General features: G+C 35.1%; 1 protein-coding gene across 2 annotated transcripts in view; it reads left to right on the top strand.

Moving 5' to 3' along the window:
* The window catches only part of bsk (mitogen-activated protein kinase dJNK), a 952,253-nt gene that overhangs the window by 335,211 nt on the left and 593,885 nt on the right, over positions 1-23,157 (top strand). The window lies entirely within an intron of this gene.

Below are 23,157 nucleotides of genomic sequence, written 5' to 3'. Positions count from 1 at the left end.
CATGCTAGTAACGTCTAGATCTGACTAAAGTCATAGACATACAGAGCGTTCAATTACATATTTACTTTTCATTTACCTTATTTAACATCTTACCTAACCTTACCTTATATGAGTATTACCTTGCTCTATCATATCTTACATTACCTCACTTTAATTGCGTTTATTTTGCTTTACCTTGCGATAGGCAGCAATCTCACAAGTGAATTTAGTACGCTTGTCTCTTCAGTGTTGTTTCCCTTACGGAACCTCCGTTAAAGACCGAGGAGTGGCTCGTAAACTTGGCTTGTTCGCGCGGTGACGCCGATTGGAAGCTGTCGCCAGAGGATTTATACTCCATTTTCCTCGGAGTTCATTTGGCACAGATAATGAGTGGGGGGTTGGGAGTGGTTTCATATCCAGGGCGCGCCCTTTCGTTTCGTTTCACATTGCATATTTAATCTTTAACGCATCGTCTCAGTTAAAACGAAAACGCCTAGTACTGAAACGATTTGCTGCTGTATTACTAGAATTGTTACACTTCGGAATAATGCAGTTTGTATCAAAACTTTATTTTCCACTAAGTAAACTCAACCTTAAACCAATAATTCTCTTTAAACCTCAAAAGCTTTGATTAAACCAGTCCCATAATATAGAAAAAATCAGATAAGCTAAATTTACAAGATTATGTTTTGTTTTTGAGCAACATTAAACTGACACAGAGAATTTGTTTTAACAATAAGAGTAAAATTAAATTTCAGTCATTTAACATTATTCATCTCATATCTATATACAATCAGCTCATGATCTTTGTTACTCTGTCAGAATAAATCACAACCTTAACTAATCATTACAGCATACAGACTTACGATGTGGATTCGTTTTAGCATAGCAAAATCTCTAAGTGCCACGGCCGATCTTCAAAATGAAAAGGAAAACATTTTTAGAATTTAAATGATTTCACCAAACTCCCAAAATATGCCAAAAGAATAACTCGCCGGGCTATAATTTAATTAGTTTTAGAGAAAAACCCAAGTACAGTTAGTTTACCTCCACATCATTGGTTGAGATATCCGAACAAGGACACCAAGCCTTCCCGGTCTCAGCTGATGCCTCCAGCTCTAGTCAACAACGCACTGACCCAGCCTGCATCATCGAGCTGGCGGCCAAAGGGCCATCGATGCATGCGTATAGAAATGAGAGAACATCAGAATTTGCCACATCGAAAATTCTTTTTTTGAACGCACATACCGTAAGATTATAGTACACAAGATACTAGTGTTAGGTCCACTTCTGTGTTTCGGTATTTACTTTGCAATTATAAATGCCTGCGTGTTATTCATAACACGTAGTATTTAATAATAAAGTAACGAGTGGCGGTGACAGAGATAAACTTTTCAAGAGCTGGAGTAGGATAAAATCCCCGAATAATTAAAATAACTTATATTTAGAAGATGCGAAGTTCACGTAAATGACACCAATTTTGTCTGGGAACATTTTATAGAGCATCTATAGTCGAATAGGCCCAATATTACTGTAACAAGGGAGCTCTTGATGACCATATGTCGAAACCAGCATCTAGACTGCGCTGCATAGTTAAATCTCGACATTGTATAGGTATAAAACATAGCTGCCGAAGACACTCGAAATATTATTAGATGAAGGATTTATGTATACTAAAAACTGCTAAAATATGCTTGGAACTATTCACTGAAAACGTTGGGAATATGCACCAAAATTAAAAAATGAGTAGACTCTGGAAGCCTTTATTACAAACTGTAATGAAAAATACAGGTAACTTGTAACTACACTTTCTTTGCAGCATTGTCACGCACTTGTGTTGACAAAGACAAGACTTTGCTCTTCTTCGACACGATTTCAACATTCAACGATCTAAACACAAATGGTGGTAATATAACAGAGTTTGAGCAATTGTAAACCGCAGAGCGATCCACATATCAGTGCCCCTAGAGAAAAACTGTGCTTCAAGATCTCTGGCACTTAATAAAATGTCGTTACCTCTTATAGGCCTACTGTCCCTGAGACTTTGCAAACCCCCTTTTGAAACGTTCTATAGACACTTACAAATCAATATAAAATAATAGGTTTATGGATTAATAGACACATGTACATTCATTCAGTCATTCATTCATTTATGCCCAAGAGTAGGTCTTTCACTGCCAACCTAGCATTCTCCAATCTTGCCTAATTTCCGCCTTCCTCTTAGTCCTTCCATATGATCCACATCTTAATATTTTATCATCTGATATCTTCTACCCTGACTTTTCTCCCGTTTACCATTCCTTCCAGTGCATCTTTTCTTATGGAGTTTTTTCTTAACCCGTGAACCAGTAAATTTATTTTTCTCTTCCTGATCAGTTTCAGCATTGTTATTTCTTCATCCCTTCTTTCTAGCGTACCTTCATTTCATATTCTGTCTGTCCATTTCACACGCTCCATTTTTCTCCATATCCACATTTCAAATGCTTTCAGTCGTCTTTCTTCACTTCGTCGTAATGTCTGTGTTTCTGCCCCATACAATGCCACACTCCACACAAAGCATTTTACTAGTTTTTTTCCTTAGTTCTTTTTCCAGAGATCCGCAGAAAATACTCCTTTTCCTATTAAAAGCTTCTTTTGCCATTGCTACCCTCCTTTTGACTTCCTGACAGCAGCTCATGTTACTACACCCCACGTATTTGAATCTGTCTACTTGTTTACTACCTCGTTTCGAATTATCTTCTTTATTTTTTTCCTATTACTGTCGTCTTCGTCTTGTGTGCGTTTATCGTCATCCCATACTGTTCACAGCTGTACACTCCCTGGTCTGCCGTAGTCCGTTATGAAAGCCACTACGACTCTCTGGGATCTGTGCAGGTCCTTCAGACGTATGGTATCTGTAGACGAATTACGTCTCATGGTCGACCTGAAACTATTGAAGATATTTGAAATTGAAGTTAATGAAGGTGAAAAATGAGTCCGAGATCCAACGCCGAAAGTTACCCAGCAATTCTACTTCAAGTGGTTGAGGAGGGAAACATAATAATAATAATAATAATAATAATAATAATAATAATAATAATAATAATAATTATAATAATCATAACTTGCCCTAACGGTGTTTTGAACCAGGGTACGCTCGTTTCACGGTGAGGCATGTTAACCGTTACTCCACAGTGGTGAACTGACATGCGTCAGTAGACACACTTGCATGTGTTAGTTATGTTAGTAGATACATGCATGCGTTGATGATAAGCACGTGTATGAATTAATATGTATGTATGTATGTATTTATTCACACTGCAAATGGGTAAATACCGGTGGCAGTGGTAACTAATTACACTGAGTACGTATGACAATGAATAATAACACAATTAATATTGAATATAATTAATCAGAAATTAATGATAATGATAATAATAATAATAATAATAATAATAATAATAATAATAATGAGTATCCTAAATTAAATGAAGCACGATCACTTAAAATAACATTTAAAGTAAATCTAATTTGTATCTTAACCCTAAGTTCGAACTAAAACCCACGAGTATGATATGTTCATACCTGCACAAGTACCTTTCAGCACTACACATTTCGCTGTCAACTCACTCACTGCACTGGAACTAAGACACATTTCACTGATATTGTTCTGATTTCACTAACAATTCAAAAACATTTCACTGTTCAAATACTTTGCTCTACCACTAGAAACTATAAAACTTCATTGACACAACACACTTCACTTACACGAACACACTTCACTGACAACACACTTCTTCACTGGTACAACATTTCAAATAACAAAACATCAATTACAATATTTAAATAGTGTGCATAATATACTACCGTCTATTAGTAAAGTCGTTAAGCCTATTTTTAAATACATTTTCGGTTATTTGTAAAGTCTTTAGTATGTCCGCAGGTACGAGTACATGTGTATGCATTATTAGATCATGTGTATACCTAAATAGTTACGCAGATATGTCATTAGGCACGTGTTTACGTCAATAGACAAATGTTCACATTAATATAAACATTTTTATGGTACTAGAGACTTGTGTATATTAACAAACACATGCATACATTAACTGATACATGTATACAGTAATAGGGTTTTTTTTTTTTTACTTTAATATACAACCCACTGTTCTTTAATGGTCGAAAGCACAGATAATGAACACATCTATTTATTAAGACACATGTACAGATTATACAGATGTTTATAGTTACATGTGTAAGTTACATCAGCACACACATTAATACATAAATGCAAATATACATGAATACATATGTAAACATCAATATACACATGTGTATATCAGTTCACACATGTAGAGATCAATATACACACGTATGTAGTCTTAATTTACATTCTTGTCCAACACTGTGGATTTAATGTTAGCATGTCTGACTGTGGAACGAAAGGGCCCGGGTATTTCAAGTTACCTGGTTGATGTTTTTTCCGGCGTTTTCCCTTGAACCATTAAGAGCAAATGCTGGCCGCTCGACCCTGGACTCATTTTTCTGGAATTAATACCTTCATCTCACTCAGACGCTACATAATCATAGCAGTTGGTAAAGCGTCGTAAAATAACGAATTAAAAAAATTCACATTCGTGTGTGCATATAAACTGACATTGTTCATAGTAAAATGTTGATGTGTTATCTCTCACTTATATCCAACTAAAATGGAAGAGAAAGTTGATGTTAATGCTTGGGAGAACTGGTGAATTTTCGGGACGTATAATTCTGTTGAGTGGATTACAGGGAACCACAAATAAGCAAACTAGACGAGTCTATAAATTGAATGTGTTCCCTCCCAGTTGTGTTTGAGCACAACTGCACTCCTTGCTGCATGTTGTGTTTATAGCTTAAAATTTTGAGCTCCTCTAGCACCAAGTGTTTACTTTTAAAATAGGTCAGACTTATGGAGAGTATTGTCTACCAGCTAAACTTCCACAATATTGTTTATTACGGATGCCATTTTGAAAACATAGTTTAGATTAAGGTCGAAATATTTTGGTGTCTCTCTTCAACAACAGCATTTCTCTTTTCTGTACATTTATGTTCTCTGCTTTTCTTCACACTCTTACTCTTTCTTTTAATGTTCTTCCTCTCTTTCCCTTCCTGTTTGTTTCTCTTCGTATTCTTCTTTGTTTTTATTTGTATTGTTCTTATGCAATTCTTCGTGTTTTCCATTCGTTTCTACGAATATACGTTCTATTTTTGTTTTTTTTTTGTTTTTAATTTCCACTTTCCTTTAAGTTAGCGTTATTATTCTTTCCTGCGTGTTCTTCTGTTAGTCTACCGTGTTTTTCCCCTTTTGTCTTCCTCTTACTCCTTTGTTTTTATTTGTGTTTCGTTTAATTTTTTCCTCTCATATTAAACATTCTGCTATTTTTCTGTTTCTGTCAGTGTTTTCCTTTGCATCGCTTGACGTTCTTTCTCTTTCTTCTTCATGTTCTTCCTCTGTTCCTTCGACTTCCTTCTTTCTCGTGTTTTTCCTCTTTTTGTCTTCGTATTCTTCCTCTGTTCGTATTTGTGTTTTTCCTCTGTTTTCCTTTGTGGTCTTCCTCCATTTTTCTTAGCGTTCTTCCTCTTTTTTCGTGTTTTCTCCTTTCCTTCGTGTTATTTCTTATTGATATCCGTGTTCTTTGTCCTTCGTTTCATTTCTCTGTTCCTTTTTGTGTTAATTTTCTTTTGTTTTATTCGTTTTTCTGCTATTCTTAGCATTCTCCACATAATTTTATTCGTTTTCTTCTTTTTACGTTTTGAGTGTTTTTGTCCTTGTGCTTTGAGTGTTTTTCTTCCCTCTTATTATTATTATTATTATTATTATTATTATTATTATTATTATTATTATTATTATTATTATTATTATTATTATTGTATCTCCAATGGGGGGTAGCCCTATTTTACATATGTATGCTAGGGCTATAGTTTTACACAAAAAATAGGCCTAAGCATAAAACAAATTGAAAAGAAAAATAAATTAGCTTACACAATGGAAATAAAACCTAAACAATCCGTAATTTAAACATTGCGATTGCAAATCAAACATCAGGCATCAATTGAGACATACAGAAAATAGTTACAACACATAAACAAAACATTTCTTATAGCGGTACTCTATAACACAATTAAGCAACTTTCCCTAACATACATCATAAATTAATACACAATAGTCACACAAACACAATCAAGCATCCCACAACTATGACTCACATACACAACAAATCAAGCATCCTCTACGACACATACACTTCAACATGATAACTATACTTTTAAAAGTTACAAATTTGGCTGCAAAAGAATAAATAGGACACTGTTACTAAATACTGTTATTTCTACAAGGTCTTAAATACACCTGTAATAAATATGTGAAATTCCTTTATGCAACATTGCTTCAGAAGAACTTTTGTTATTGGTGGTGAGAAAGTTGTATCACACATGCTAAGGTGGGTTTCTAGCCGGTATCTCTTGCGTTCTTGTAGTGGGCACTCAAATAACAGGTGGTCGACTGTTTGTGTGGGGTGTTCACAGGAACATAAAGAGCCATTTGGGTTGTCAATTTTGAAACGTTCAAAGTATGAATTAAATTTTCCGTGTCCAGTCATAAATTGCGTGGATATGTAAGATGGTTCATAATTCTTTACGGTTAGTCTATCTTTAACTGTGGGAAAATATAGTGATTTTGTGATTTGACCATTTGTACTATTTAACCCTCTTTCGTGTTATATTTCTGTTTATGTTTGTTTGTTTTTTTCTTTATATTTATTCGTGTTCGTCTTTTGCTTACTCTCCATACCCTTCTTCTGTTTTTCTTATTCTCCCATTTTGTTAGGCTTCTTCTCTTATCTTTATTTTTTTCATGTGTTTCTTTTCGTGTTGTTTTGTTTTGTGTTTATCTCTCTTACGGTATATACAGAGTGATTCACGGGGATTTACCGTCCCTTACGGAGCTTATATCCGAAGATATTCTGAGCAAAAAAACGTCATACAAACATTTGTCCTAATCTCAATATTTTCAGTTACACTAATTTTAAAGTTGTTTGTAAAATATCTATTTTCTTTAGTTTGAAGGTTAAAAGAATATTAAAAATAGAGAATGAACTATACAGAAGTATAATTTCTTTAATTGACTAGTGTTCTGAAGCTAAAAATGTCTTGTCAGTTGCTTTGTACAGATTTTATTTTTAAATTTTTAACTGAAAATGACATCATTCTTACACATTTATCACAAAAATTGTTACAAATCATACGACTTTAGGAACTTGATTCTTTACAGTTTAATTATGCATCCTAATGCACAGTCTTGAAGAATTAACAAGCGTGGCGTGATTTGTAAAAATTGTTGTGATAAATGCGTAAGAAAATGTAATTTTGTAGTTCAAAATCGAAAAAGAATTCTGTACGAAGCAACTATGAAATTCACAACACATATTTAGCTTCAGAATACTAGCTAATTAAAGAAATGATACTTCTGAATAGTTTATTCTTTATCTGTAAAATTCTTTTACCATTAAAACTAAAGAATAATAGTATTTTACATACAGTTTCAAATTAGTGTATCTCTGAAAATATTGACATTAGGACAAATGTTTGTATTGCATTTTTTGCTCAGAATATCTTCGGAAATAACGTCCGTAAGGGACGGTAAATCCTCGTGAATCACTCTGTTTGATGCAATATCTAATTACTACATCATTATACAGAGTGATTTATATAGAACTGACACATTTCTTTCATTAATTGTTTCAAAACGAATTGTGCTGGCGACAACTTATTATACCTAAAATGTGGAGTAATTTTGTGAGATTATTTACCTCTATAGCAAATGTTATCCGGCATTGTCAAATCCGGAGATCTCGGTGGCCACAGGTTCCTGGAAATTATTCGGTCGTCACACAACCGGATAAATGGAACCATGCTTCATCTGTGAACCATGTGATGGACAATATGGCAGGATTTTGCACAATGAACGTCTGAAACCAACAGCAGAATGTTCTGGAATTTCGATTCCTTGTCACTAGATGCGCAGATGTTTATGTTTTATTCCTATTGTTGGCAGCTGTTTTCGACATTTTGTGTCAACGTGAAAATGCAGTACACATTAAATCAACGACTCTTCCTTGTGAAGCAATACTGGATTACGAATTCAATTACAGCTACTCAAACGGCATACCATAGAGAATTTGGTGTTCGCAATCCTCCCAAAAGAAACACAATACTGGGACTGGTAAACAAATTGGAAACAACTGGATCTCTGGTGAGTGAAAAGGGCAAGCATCGTTCATCTAGGCTTCCCACGGTTGTTGTTGACGTAAGAGCACGACTGGAGAAGTCACCCAAAAAATCATTAAGACGTTTGTCGCAGGAGACAGGGTACACCTACTCAATGTGTCAGAGAGCCTAAAGCCATATAGGGTTACGGTTGTTCATCAGCTACAAGAACCAGATAAGGATAAAAGATTGAATTATTGTCGATGGTTTCAGACGTTCATTGTGCAAAATCCTGCCATATTGTCCATCACATGGTTCACAGATGAAGCATGGTTCCATTTATACGGTTATGTGACGACCGAATAATTTCCAGGAACCTGTGGCCACCGAGATCTCCGGATTTGACAACGCCGGACAACATTTGCTATAGAGGTAAATAATCTCCCAAAATTCCTCTACATTTTAGGTATAATAAGTTGTCGCTAGCACAATTCGTTTTGAAACAATTAATGAAAGAAATGTGTCAGTTCTATATAAATCACTCTGTATGTTGGCTATATAAAAATGGCAGGAGTTCTGCTTAGCAATCGAGAAACAAAATATGATTACAGCGTTAGCAGTGTAAATACATGTGGTACTATTGACGGGAGAGTAATTTTTTAGTTTCCCTTATTAAGATCGCGATCAGTTCTCGAATTTTTAAAAGAGCCATATAGTACTCATATGTAATCTATGTTATCACAGGTTTTGAAAATATATGAGTTTAAATTCTCACTTATTTTCTTATCTTGCAGGTATGTGGTTTCTTGCGACTTGTTCCTCTACTATGCTCGCAGTAGACATCAATTCAGTAAGTAGCCTTATGTGCTGTATTATGTAGTGTCTGTTTATGTGGGAATTGGTTCTTAGCCCAAAGTGTTACGTTTTGTGGTTGGTGATTGTTACGTTTGAAAGAAAACATACTTGATCTCTATGTTCAGCAATAACAAATCCCATTTGAACTTGTCATAATTTAAACTCGTATGTCTATAATATTGGAAAACGACACTGCAGTAGCTGTTGCACTCCAACGCTATTCCGTGTATGTAACCGCACAGCTGCGTTGCCAAGCATGCGATAAATTACCGCGTTATGCGATATTTTAACCATGATGCGATAACACTTATAGGATAATGCGATAATTTTCGTTAGTCATATAATTCCTCTGAATTCATTACGCGTTGCTTTCCATGTGAAGAAATTACGAGTATCACATTAATGAAGCACATTTGAATTTATTCTATTCTGTGGATAAACGTTTTATATCTGTCCCGCTTTCCGTTAAGGTTCTCAGGGAAGATCCAGATTTTTCTCCAGTCTGTAATAAGCTTGCATCGTAGTTTGCTAGTCAGTTAATCTCAATAGTCTGTTCGTAGCTGGCGTTGGTGCTGCTTCTGTGTGAGAAGTGATCAAAAGTTTATTTAGTACTAGCCATATTCATGCTCTTCGCTGCACTTGCTGTAAACAAATAATTTTTTTTCTCAACATGGCTCAGTAACTTATGACACCAAAGGGATTAAGCATTTTTAATAACTTATAGTCAACTTAAAAAAAATTCCCGGTGTTTTAAGAAATATTTAAGAAAAACGTTTTTGGCAAGATTATTTATTTTAATTCTCGTTTTTTTATTTATTTGATGGTTTCAAACTTTTTCTGCTTTCTCCCTAAAACTTCAGTGATACTTTACTATTCTTACTTATTTTCTTTCTTTAATTCTTGTCACGTTTTATGATGTTCACAGGCTCTACCCCTTACGATTTGTTATTATGTTGTATAACATATTATGTATTTGGTCTTGTATAGCCTCTGAATATGAGTTTTACCTTTTCGGGAATATTGAATAATAACAAAAAAAGTATTAAGTGAATTTGTTCCGCTGGTAGTACAAGGTCACCTTAAATAATTGCAGAGTCGTTATTTTTATTATATCAGCCTGATTAATGTGGTACTGATATATAACACATTGTTATTTTGAAACTCATATATTTAATTAAATATCAGATCTATAAAAATTTTGCTTAGAATAAAACTTGTCGAAAACATTTTTAAAGCAACTTTTTTATGTATTAATATTATCCTAAAAAATTAATAAGTAAAATATTTCGATTTATTACCCTCTCCCATCCTTTAAAAAACTTTTGAATCCCGAATAGTCTAAAATCTAAGTGGGACCTAACTTATTTCACATACCACTTTTCGTATAAATGGGTTCATCCATTATCCCGTGAAAAAGTAATAAACATAGGCCTACAGACGTACAGACAAAGATGTCAAAAGTGCTATTTTCGGTCTCTGAACAATTCATTGTACTTGTTAACATAAATTATTTTTGTAAAAGTGAAAATTACCAGAAAAATTTAGGTTACAGTTTTCACTCCATTCATTCGGTGTTCTGCCCAAGGGCAGGTCTTTCATTGTACGAGTAAACCCAGATTTCTCCAATCTTTCCTATTTTCTGCCTTCCTCTTTGTCTTCTCATATGATCCATTTTACAGTTTTATTATTAGTATAGATTGTATAAAGTTTTGATAGTATGACATTATTATTGTTATTAATATTGTATGTTTGCGATAATTTAGTGGAAAATCGGATACTGCTAGACCACAATTCCATAATTTTGTGTTAGAAGGTTGGAAACGCTGCCGTACAGCCTGTGCCATTGGTTTGAATGAACTTATAGAGTAGACATTATTGGTTTAATAGGGGGAGAAAAAACAGGAGGCTATTTGTTGTAAATGAAGTTCTGTCAGTTCTGTTAAAGGTGCTTGTTTGTAGTCTGTTTGGAATTACAGAGACTTTTCAGACGTAATATTGGAGATGTAATGGAATGAAATTGACAGCAGGAACCTGAGTATTCGGATAGAACTACGTCATGGAGGATTTCTGCACCATGTGAGACAGCTAATTAGTTTTAGCGATTTCACTAGCTTAAGCAATGATTCAGCACAAGGCGAGGGGAAGAGAGGATATAATTATATACAGAAAGGAGGAAAGAACAAGGGAAAGTAAGAATAAAGAGAAAGTTGAGGAGAGAGAGAGAGAGAGAGAGAGAGAGAGAGAGAGAGAGAGTGAAAGTCAGAAGTAGTGAGAGTACGAATAGGCGAAAATGAATATAAGAAAGATGAGCAGGAAAACTAATAGAAGAAAGAAAGAAAATGGTGGAGAAAGGAAATGAAGAGTAGAAGAAAGTAAGACTTGCATGAGGATGAGAGTATTGTCCACCGCTTTGAAGTAACGGTTAGCACGTCTGACCGTGAAACGAGCGGACCCGAGTTCAAATCCTGGTTGGGGCAAGTTACCTGGTTGAGGTTTTTTGCGAGATTTTCCCTCAACCAATTGATGCAGAATTGCTGTGATCATGAAACGGAACAGAATGCGATCAAACGTTTAGGTTGAACGAACAGATAGGCGGGCTGCATGCCCAAACTACTACTATATCGATATCAGAGATGTGGAAACATGTATTTCTGCAAAATCTCGCAGTTGGTTTTTGAAGCAACACAATACCTTCTCTAATGAGGAAGAAAGAAAAGGAATTAAAACGAGATGAAGACAAGCGAAACTGATATGAATAAGATGAAAGAAGAGAGTGATAAAGTGTAGGAAGATGCAGGAGGAAATTTATGAAACAAAAAGTGGGGGCAGATGTGGAAAAGAAAATCGAAGTAAAGGAAAATTAATTAAGGGAAGATAAAAGAGGAAACACCAACAATAGAAAGAAGTCCTGGGTAGATTGTATCAGAGACATAGCCGTAAGTTCTATGCACGAACACATCTTTCGGGATGGGATGTTAAATGTACGGGATCCGTTGCTTGTACGCCCTGTCTGATTTGCTCTGCACATGTTTTCGGCACTCAACTTCACTCGCGAATTTTTTTCAGTTTTATAATAGACTTCTAGTCCTTGTTGTCTTAAGATATTGGCAAGCATTGTCCTTACCCTGTGATGGCGGTTGTTTCGCAGTAACTCAACACATGTCGTGGTGTTTCAGTCTCGTCACAGCCTGGGTGGTTGCAACGGGTTGTGTTGAATGCTCTACCTGGGGCTGACCGTGCTACAGAAAGGTTGCATGACATCTTCACCGCATTAATATATTCAGATGATGACAGGCCTTTTTTATTGAATATCCAGGAATTTGTCTTAGGACATTTCACATAAAAACTGACTCCTTTACCCTTATGCGGCAGTTGACACCATGCAGAAAAGATTCTTTCCTTAGAATTTCTCTCAGCTGTCCTTTCTTTAAGTTCCGAAATACATTTTCAGACATTTTAAGATTAGTTAGATTATTGTTGTTATTGTTACTGTTGTTATTGTCACGCAATGCAGGAAAGGAAGTTGCAGGGCTGGAAAAAAAAAAAGACTTCTCGAATTAAATTGACTATTTCGTTTATATGACGTCATTCCATTTTCGGCCAATGAAGTGTAATGAAATTTTGAATTCCAACCAATTACAGTCATACATCGTGATAATTTTTGCAGCTCGTTTTATCACTATCAATTTATCGCATGATCGTTCGTTCTAGTCAGTATTGCCAACTGTTCCTCCGTAAATCGATGAGCATGAATGCATTGTACTAAATAAAGTGCGAAATCCTACTTCTACATCTACATTTTCATCTTCTAATTTCATACCCATTGTATCTAAAGAAAATTACATTCCTTCATAACAGTTGTTCATTTAATTAATGTATTAATCAGGTTATTTGTAATTGTGTTGCAAAATGTTTAAATTAAATTATGATTTTAGCAGAGCATGAAATGTTAAAATGTTATGTTTTATTTAACGACGCTCGCAACTGCAGAGGTTATATCAGCGTCGCCGGATGTGCCGGAATTTTGTCCCGCAGGAGTTCTTTTACATGCCAGTAAATCTACTGACATGAGCCTGTCGCATTTAAGCACACTTAAATGCCATCGACCTGGCCCGGGATCGAACCCGCAACCTTGGGCATAGAAGGCCAGAAAGCGCAGTAGATGTAATTAACATTGTTAAACGTGTATTTCGCTTTTCTCAATTGACATTGCTGAATAACATCCAATTTCTTTTCAGTATTCATCTATTTCAACGTCCCAATGTCTGAATAGGTTAAGTATTCATAAAAATACAATTATTAACATTTTGTGAGCGAATTTTAGGCATATAGTATTAATAGTCCTAAATGTCACTCGAAGTCTGAGATTTCCCGATAAATCCTCTAGCGAAGCGACATTACCATAGAAAAATGGCTGAAGAATGATCGTTGTCTTGCTGTGGTATCAATGTTAACCATTGGGACGTTTACGTTTATACTAAAAAAAATCCTCGAGTGTAAGTGTTTTTGTTTTTTACGCATGAAACGGGCTTTTGTTTACATTGTAGTCTAATTTGTTTCGCGGCCTCGTCATTTATAATTGTTATCATAGTATTGTTCGTTTAGCAATAATTGTTCAGCGAAAAAAAATTGACGAGCTAATAATGACGCAATCGGAAATAGATACTGGGCTATCACTTGTCACTACTGATAATTCGCGTATGCTTTATTGTTCTTCATTCAGTTTGCGTTATTGCGTTTTATCCTGTCATTTATTTCCGTCTGCTGCTGTCGGTATGTCGTGGTTGTCACGACTGCACTATCAGTCCGCACGCGGTGCTATTCAAAATAGCTTAATAGTAGGAAGCGTTTTGTTAATTGACTCGTTCTGTGATATGGTGAGCGGAAGATTAACACATTTTTTTTAGATTGCTTATAAGAGTCAAAAGTGTAATATTTTGTTTTATAATAGACGATATTTTTATTCGATTCTGTGTTTTTTTTTATTTATTTTCACGCAACCCCATGCTTACGCTGATTGTTCACTAACCGATCGCTGAGAACCGGATCTCCATATAACTCTTGGCATACCGTTTAAAAGCCTAACCCAGCTGAAGATTAAGATTTTCATTTAGAAATATAAAAAAAAACAACATTTAGATTGGTCAAAATTATATATTGGACTAATTTATCATCATCATCATCATCATCATCATCATCATCATCATCATCCGTCACGAATTAGTCCTGTGTAAACCTGTTTCGGCTCCCCATCTAGGAGTCTTCTAAAGAGTCTTCCTAACCGTCGATGTCCTCTGGGTTGATATTGCATGGACTAATTTATTTTGGACAAAAAGTCATATTGGACTAAATGTCCTTCTGGATATGTGTTCCATTGGACGAAAATGAATTGGACCAAATATTTTAGACGAACTGCTCTCAAATCGCTAAATGCTATATAGCAAGCCTGCTGAACTCGCAAAGTAGGGGAACTATGACGTCAGCCTCACTCCACTTCTATTGGTGATGATCGACTTCCGCCCCGAGAATGAATGTTGATGCAGCCGAGCGTAACTAGAACGCCGTGACCGCACAGGTAGAAAAGGTGGGTGGGGTAAGAAAGGGGGGGGGATCAGTCGCTCTCAAGAGCTACAGTTCTGCAGGCCTGCTATATAGGAATACTTATTACTTCACTAACAAATTATTAAAAAAAGAAAATTGATTTTAACAACTTCGATAACAAATAAGAAAATGCGTTATAAAATTAGCGACAAGCTTGAGATATATGTACGAGTATGTGTTAAGTCAGTGGTTCCCAAACGTTTTGAAAGCCCGACCCACTTTTGGGCGAGACTTCAGTTTTTGATCACTAGCGTACCTGTTCTTGACTTCATGACAAAAATACAAATTTCTGTAAAATCGCAAACAATTATAATTTTACTCAAAAGTAGTGGATACCAACCACCCCAAGTACTATTTCAAACAATAGCTTTTTGAGTATTTTTGAAAGAATATACAATAACGACAGTCGCAAATAGATACTGAATCCATTGCGTTTAACTAGCTGAGATGCTAAAAAATATGAAGAAAAAACTCACTGGAATATGTACCTACTTACGAAATGTTGAAACTAACTTTTTTTTTTCGCAGAGCGTTGACCAGTTTGACATCAAAAGAAAACCTCGAGTTTACAAAGGAAGCCTTTAAATTGTTTAGAATTACCATCAAAACAACAGCGAGAAATCTCGAACTTCAAAAGTGATATCACTGTATATGTATCGAATATTTAGTCCATACTTGAAAGGCTACGTTCTGAAAAACATAACATTAATTATTTTATATTTTGTAAGTGCTGAAAAAAATTACGTTCAACTTTGTTTATGTTTCTAAATGTAAATTTGTATGTTAATGAGGCGTTTTTGTTTTATTTTGTAGATCATCTCCGGATCCCCTCACCTCTTTACACGACCCCCACTTTGACAACCACGGTATTAAGTGATAACATAAAATATTACAACTACATATTTTTATAGCATTTATTGCATTAAATTTCCATAATATTTTCAATTTGCGGTAAATAAAACGCAGTAGGTTTGTGATACGTTACATCCAGTGGTGGGTAAATTTTTGGGAACTTTGCCGTCGGGAATATTTCCAGGAATATTGCCTGAAAAATACTCAGTAACCAAAATGGAAGAGATTGTTAATATTAGAAATCACATTGGAAATTGTGCAGACTTTTTCATTGTGTAAAACACAGGAAACCGTTTTTTTAACGTATCAGCAATGTTATTGCTATTTGAGATTGAAGTAAAAATACACAGAGTAAGACATAAAAATAATATGGAGATATGTAAGTCTAAAAGGCTCCTGAACAATAGTAAACATGTTCAATATACGTACAAATTACGAAATACCAAATTGTTCAGAGGATACTTCATATTACAGAAGCAGATCTTGAAGTTATTTTTGTCGAAGACGGAGACAACGATTTTTCACCGAGATAATGTTGAGCACCAATAACTTTGTGAAGATATGAGTAGAATTTTTTTTTCATTAAACATAATATGTATTCAGAAACAGAAGTCCTGATTGTGTATACAGCTGATTATTTCTAATACACTAATGCAGGGTTGGAAGAAAACATACCTATAAATAATGTATTCCTCCATTAGTTAGTGGACCAATAAAATTAGTGGATTGTCGGGTTACTGAAGAGGAATTTAACGGTACACTAGTTACTTGATCGTTAACGAAGCATCTTTGGATTTCACAAGTGACACAGTAGTATATGAATGAATAAAAATTGAACACCGGCTACTAGAGTGATGTCTGACATTTCTTTTATTGTTGTCAAAATTTGTATTAAAATACTTATAAACTAATACGGACCATAAAGAAAGCAGGAACAGAAGTTTCAGTGAGAAAGATAAATATGCCTATTAGCTATTAGAATAGCGACGAGTGCATTGATTTTATAGAAAATAATAGGACGGACTACAGAGCACATAATCTCGTCATCAGACGATGAACTAGAATCTGTAATAAAGAAATAAATATTAACTTTGCTATTCGAAAAATGAATGAATGAATGAATTAATTAATCAAATTACCGTATATCGATGGCTAAGAAGAGATACCTCTATCTGCAAAAATAGGTTGTAATTCAACTACATTATTATTATTATTATTATTATTATTATTATTATTATTATTATTATTATTATTATTATTATTATTGTTATTAACTATATTCTTATTTTCACAAAATTGGACAGTGTACTAATATTTTGTTCTTAAATAGAAGGCCTTGCAAAGCAAAAACATAGGCCTACATAAGAAGTTTGTCTATTTTGAGAAAATAATATCTAAAACAGTTTTCTTTATTTACCTGCAAATGTACAGATATGAGGTATCATTTCTTAGCCATCGATATGCAATATTATTTTAATATCATGTATATAGGCCTAATATACAAAATATCGCATGCCTGAATCTCATACAGGCAACATTTTTTTTTAACCTTGGGGATTTAGTGAAGTGAATTTTTAATGGCAGGCAGAGTAACTATCTCATGCCCCCATGTTTTAGATTGCTACCAGTGCACTTCATTAGAATCAGGTACCCAGCTTCGAAGCCGTTAGCCCTGTGAACTTACAATATATTTATGTTCCCCTATTATCATAATTCAGGGTTGTTATCTAAGAAATTAGCAAGTTCTTTGTGATAGTAGAAGAGAAAGAGTGGGGGAAGGGAAGTGGTCCGTGGCCCATTTCTACAGGTAACATTATGACGAAACAAATTATATAAAACTACTCGACAATACACAAAATGTACGTAAGATGGCTGTCTAACGGAGGAATAAATATTATTATAGGAGGGAAATCAGATCTCTAAGTTAGTGAATCCTTTAACGGACCAATAACACTAAAGATGTTTCTTGCAACGCGTCTTTCGAACTTATTGGTCCGTTAGCGGCTAACGAAGGAATAAATGCGTTCTTGCAACCCACCATAAGAGGCGTTGAGAACGGGGGGGGGGGGAAAATCCCTCCAATAAACACAGCGCCCTCTAGAAATGTTTGAATGTCGTTTTTCGCAGTGCTGCTATACTAGATGTAAAATGTTTGATGCTCTGTAGCCGATCTCAAATATTTCTTCTTCCAGAGAACACCTCAGTTTCACCACACCTGATATTAGGAACAGTTTGTGACAACCGCCAGTGTATGAATTTTCAGAGCCTGCTGGGATTCGTATTGTGGTACGTGGGCAGTTAGTTGCTATGCAACATAGCCCGCGCGGCGGGTTGCAGAGCTGCCAGGGATTACAAGGACAAACACTACCGCCACTATTGATTCTCGTTCTTGACCTACTGCGTTCAACTGTTTCTTCTTAACGGTCGTGCATTGTTACGATGTCCGCTCATCTACTTCAGCTGCTTAGGAGTTGTAGCCCGCGTTGAATAAACACCAGATTTCTCATAATGTTGTCGTATTGTTTGCAAGAAAATTGTACACCAAGACCTGGTCCAAAGTTGTCATTATCGAGAACTGTAGAGAACTTCGGCTTGTCCTCCAAAAAGTAACTTTCTGGTTTTAATGTAGGCTTATGTAGAGTTGCCAACCCTTTCGTATTTTCCGGGATGTCCCGTATTTGTGCCTAATTTTTTAGTCTCCCGGCTCCCGTATTATTCTTCTCTTCGAACATTTTTCTCCCTTCTTTTTGCATAATGTAAACATTTTTATTCTAAAAATTTGATTTTGCCATGAATGATTGTTTATATGATGAATTTTGATTTTCATGAGATGCATTAAAATCTGCAGTTTTTTTTATAGAAAGTAATGCTTGCCAGAAATGGGTTTTAGTGCTCGCCCATCTAAAATAAATATTTATCTTTCTATAGTCCAAAGTTTGACAACATATGGAGCGAAAATATGAAAGCTAAATCAAAATTTGCGATCAAAATTATTAGCATGAGAAATGGATATTTTTACGACTTTCCACCAGACATTCTAAAATTGAAAAAATAATAAATGAAGTGATCAGACAACAGATGAATAAAGAAAATTCAATATCAGATTTCGTACAATATAGATAGTCAGTTAGAAAAAAATGTTAAAATGTTATGTTTTATTTAACGACGCTCGCAACTGCAGAGGTTATATCAGCGTCGCCGGATGTGCCGGAATTTTGTCCCGCAGGAGTTCTTTTACATGCCAGTAAATCTACTGATATGAGCCTGTCACATTTAAGCACCCTTAAATGCCATCGACCTGGCCCGGGATCGAACCCGCAACCTTGGGCATAGAAGGCCAGCGCTATACCAACTTGCCAACCAGGGCGACTAGTCAGTTAGAATGGTATGGACATGTAAAGCGAATGGATGATGGAAGGCTATCAAGAAGAGTTTTAGTTTGGATTCCGAGGGAAGGAGAGGTACAGGTAGACCGCAAAACACCTGGTTACAAAACATAAATAAAGCGTTGGCAGAGAAAGGACTGCAAGAAGATAGAGAGAATTGGAGAGAAAAAATAAAAACTTAGGACATTTGTCACAGGAAGATGCGATATTACATTGTAAACATATTTGTAAAAATATTATTATTATTATTATTATTATTATTATTATTATTATTATTATTATTATTATTATTATTATTTGGAACGGTGGAAACATTCAAGTATCTTGGAGCAACAGTAACAAATAGAAATGTCACTCGAGAGGAAATTAAACGCGGAATAAATATGGGAAATTCCTGCTATTATTCGGTTGAGAAGCCTTTGTCATCTAGTCTGCTTTCAAAAAAACTTAGTCAGAATTTATAAAACAGTTATATCACGGGTTGTTCTGTATGGTTATGAAATTTGGACTATCACTTTGACAGAAATACAGAAGTTAAGGCTGTTCAAGAAGAAGGTGCTTCGGAAATTATTTGGGGCTAATGGGGATGCAGTTACAGGAGAATGGAGAAAGTTACACAAAGTAGAACTACACGTATTAGGAACATTAAATCCAGACGTTTGAGATGGGGAGGGCATGTAGCAAGTATGGATGAATCCAAAATTGTAGGCTATATGGGTTGTTAATTGGGAGGCCGGAGGGAAAAAGACCTTCGGGGAGACCGAGACGTAGATGGAAGGATAATATTAAAATAGATTTGAGGTAGGTGGGGTATGATGGTAGGAACTGGATTAATCTTGGACAGGATAGGGACCGATGGCGGGCAATATTAGTTTATCACCATCATCATCATCATCATCATCATCATCATCATCATCATCATCATCATCATCATCATCATGCCTGAGAAATATATGCCGTTATACTACCAGTACTCTTCGTGCGCCTCTAACTTTGAGTAGGCCTACGTTTCAGAGTTGGGGTGGGTTAACAGTGGCTTTCGTTCGTTTGAACTCGTGCTTATTATCACGGTAAGTTAGTCCTCAGCATTTGTGTGGTGGAAAGCCACTCCTTTGACTTCGAAACATAACTATCTGCTAAAGAAAAATTTAAAGGCATCATTTTCTTTGTTAAAGAAAAATTGCACTATTTTAAAGACATTTTATTTTCTGTCTGTAGAAAATACACCTAATATAACATTGACAGCCTTATCATTTCACTGTGTCAGTGTGATGGTGTATTACGTTTTTGTTTGTTTTACATAATTTTTCATGTCATATATTGTTGCAGTGAATAACAAATCACATTTTCAAGAGAGGATGATTTCCTGTTGCTAGAAAACACAGCTTTATATCTAGAAAAACTTCGTTCCACTCCTGCAGAAACAATGAGGACATATTTGAAATGTTTTATACAAGCATTATCTATCTCAAAATCTGTATCATTATAAGTTTCCTCATTTGAAATTGTCACAAATTTTACATAGAGCTAAATATTCATAATGTTTATCCAGTATTTTTTTCATCTTGTTTGCTACTTTTTTTTTTCCTATTTCGTGTTCCAACTATTCGGTTCGTCATAATATCATTGACTACATGGTATTTTAGGTCTGTAGAAAACACATCTAATATGACATTGACAAGTACTAGCCTTATTATTTCATTATGTTAATATGATAGTGTTTTACGTTTTTGTTTTACACAATTTTTCATTTCATATATTGTTGCAGTGAATAACAAACGATATTTTCAAATGTTCAAAGGAGAATGATTACCTGTTGCTAGAAAAAACAGCCTATATCTAGAGAAATTTCGTTCGACTTCTGCAGAAAGAATGGGGGAAAATTTGAAATATTTTACACAAGCATTATTTATCTCAAAATCTGTATCATTGTTATAAATTTCCCCATTTGAAATTAAGTCACAAATTTCGTCCTCGGCATCATTATTCTTTACAGGACATTGAATGTTGCCTGTTACGAATAGCAGTATTCGGTCGTAATGTAACCGATCAACTAAAGTTCACTGCTGAACGAAACACACTGAAATCCCCCACCTCAACGAAATTACGTACTGGTATCTAAAGTCAGAGACGCATGTAGCGCAATACAATTCTTAGCCCTAATAATAATAATAATAATAATAATAATAATAATAATAATATTATTATTATTATTATTATTATTATCATAATTATCATTATCACCACCACACCTGAGTATTTAGTTGATAGATTTTGTTGCAATATCGTGCTTGGGATTCTTGTAGTCTTGAAAGGTCGTCAGTACTTCACTTGTGAATTTTATTGCCATGACACGCTGGGAAGCTTGTTATATCGACTGTTCATATTTCTATTATTTTATCTTACTCTTACCAGAATAACATCCCTCGATGTCTGATGCCATACCAGCCCGTCAGTTCTTCATTATGTAAAGTAATGTAGTTACCATAATACTTTGCTTCTCTTTTTAGTTATTTTGTAATAGATGGAGGTTTAATTTGTATTATGTGGATTTTTTTAGCTTTCAGTATAGTTGTCGTAGAATGCTTCGGTATGTGTTGTAATACTAGCTCTTAACTTCTCCAGTGTTGCCATAGCATTCTTCGATGTTTGTTATCATAGCAGCCGTTAATTTTTTCATTGTCATGAGATCTTTCGATGGCTAAAATCATAGCCGGTAGGTTTTTTTTTTGGTAATGTTGTTGCCATGGCATCTTCGATGTATGTTGTTGTAGCAACCCTCAAGTTTTCCACTGTTGTTGCCATGGCATCTTGGATGTCTGTTGTTGTAGCAACCCTCAAGTTTTTCAGTGTTGTTGCCATGGCATCTTCGATGTCTGTTGTTGTAGCAACCCTCAAGTTTTTCAGTGTTGTTGCCATGGCATCTTCGATATCTGTTTAGCAGCCCTCAAGTTTTTCAGTGTTGTTGCCATGGCATCTTCGATGTCTGTTGTTGTAGCAACCCTCAAGTTTTTCAGTGTTGTTGCCATGGCGTTTTGTCTGTTGTTGTAGCAACCCTCAAGTTCTTCAGTGTTGTTGCCATGGCATCTTCGATGTCTGTTGTTGTAGCAACCCTCAAGTTTTTCAGTGTTGTTGCCATGGCATCTTCGATGTCTGTTGTAGCAACCCTAAAGTTTTTCAGTGTTGTTGCCATGGCATCTTCGATGTCTGTTGTAATAGCAGCCTTAAGTTCTAGTATTGCTGTAACATCCTTAGATGGTTTTGTTGTATTAGCAGCCATTAAATTTTTCAGTTACTATAATAACCTTTTGTTGTTACAGTAGTTCTTATATTTTTCAGTGTGTTTGTCTTTGCATCCTTCCGTATCTGTTTCTCATTGTTTCTTCCCATAACATATGGGAATCTATTGTGATAGCAGTCAATTTTTTCAAACTGGCTACCATATTGTTGTTTTTCATTCAGTTTTCAAAAGTAGTTGATATAATATCCTTGCATTGCTGTTGTCAAACAACTCTTCATTTTTCATTTTAAATGAGGTTACATAAAACTCCAGAATGGCTATAGAATAGCAACCCTCCAGTTTCTCAATTTCAACATCCTAGTATGGCTGATGCCTCAGTAACTCTTCAGTGTTTCAATTTTGAGTCTACTATTCCTAACATCCTACTATGGCTGATATAGTAACTCTTGTTTTTCAACTCCAGTTCTTGTTGCCGTAATAGCCTCGCAAGACTCTTCAGTTATGAATTTAAATTAAATATTTTACCGTAATAACCCAGCATGGCTGATATCGTAGTAACTCTTCAGTTTTTCAATTTTAAGTCTTGTTGCCCAAACACTCTAGCATAGCTGATACCTAGTAACTTCAGGTTTTTACTTTTAAGTCTTGTTGCCAGATAACATTCTGCTATGGCTGATAACATAATAATTCTTCAGTTTTGCTATTTTGAATCTTGTTACCATATCACCACACTATGGCTGATGTAATAACTATTCAGTTTTGCAATTTTATGTATTGTTACCATAACATTCTACTATGGCTGATATAGTAACTCTTCACTTTTCCATAACACCGACTTTGACTGATATAGTAACCCTTCAGTGTTGCATATTACCTATTTTGGCTGATACAGTAACTTTAAGTTTTTTATTTAAGTATTGTTGCCATGACAGTATAGCATAGGTGATGTCAGAGAAAAATTTTCTACACTTTTGCTTATTTGCCATTACCAAGGCTGATATGATAAATTTTCGACACTTT

This window comes from Periplaneta americana, chromosome 13, assembly GCF_040183065.1.
Source record: "Periplaneta americana isolate PAMFEO1 chromosome 13, P.americana_PAMFEO1_priV1, whole genome shotgun sequence".
NCBI lineage: Eukaryota > Metazoa > Arthropoda > Insecta > Blattodea > Blattidae > Periplaneta > Periplaneta americana.
The sequence above is the reverse complement of the archived record's forward strand: the minus strand, read 5'-3'. Positions and strand labels throughout refer to the sequence as shown.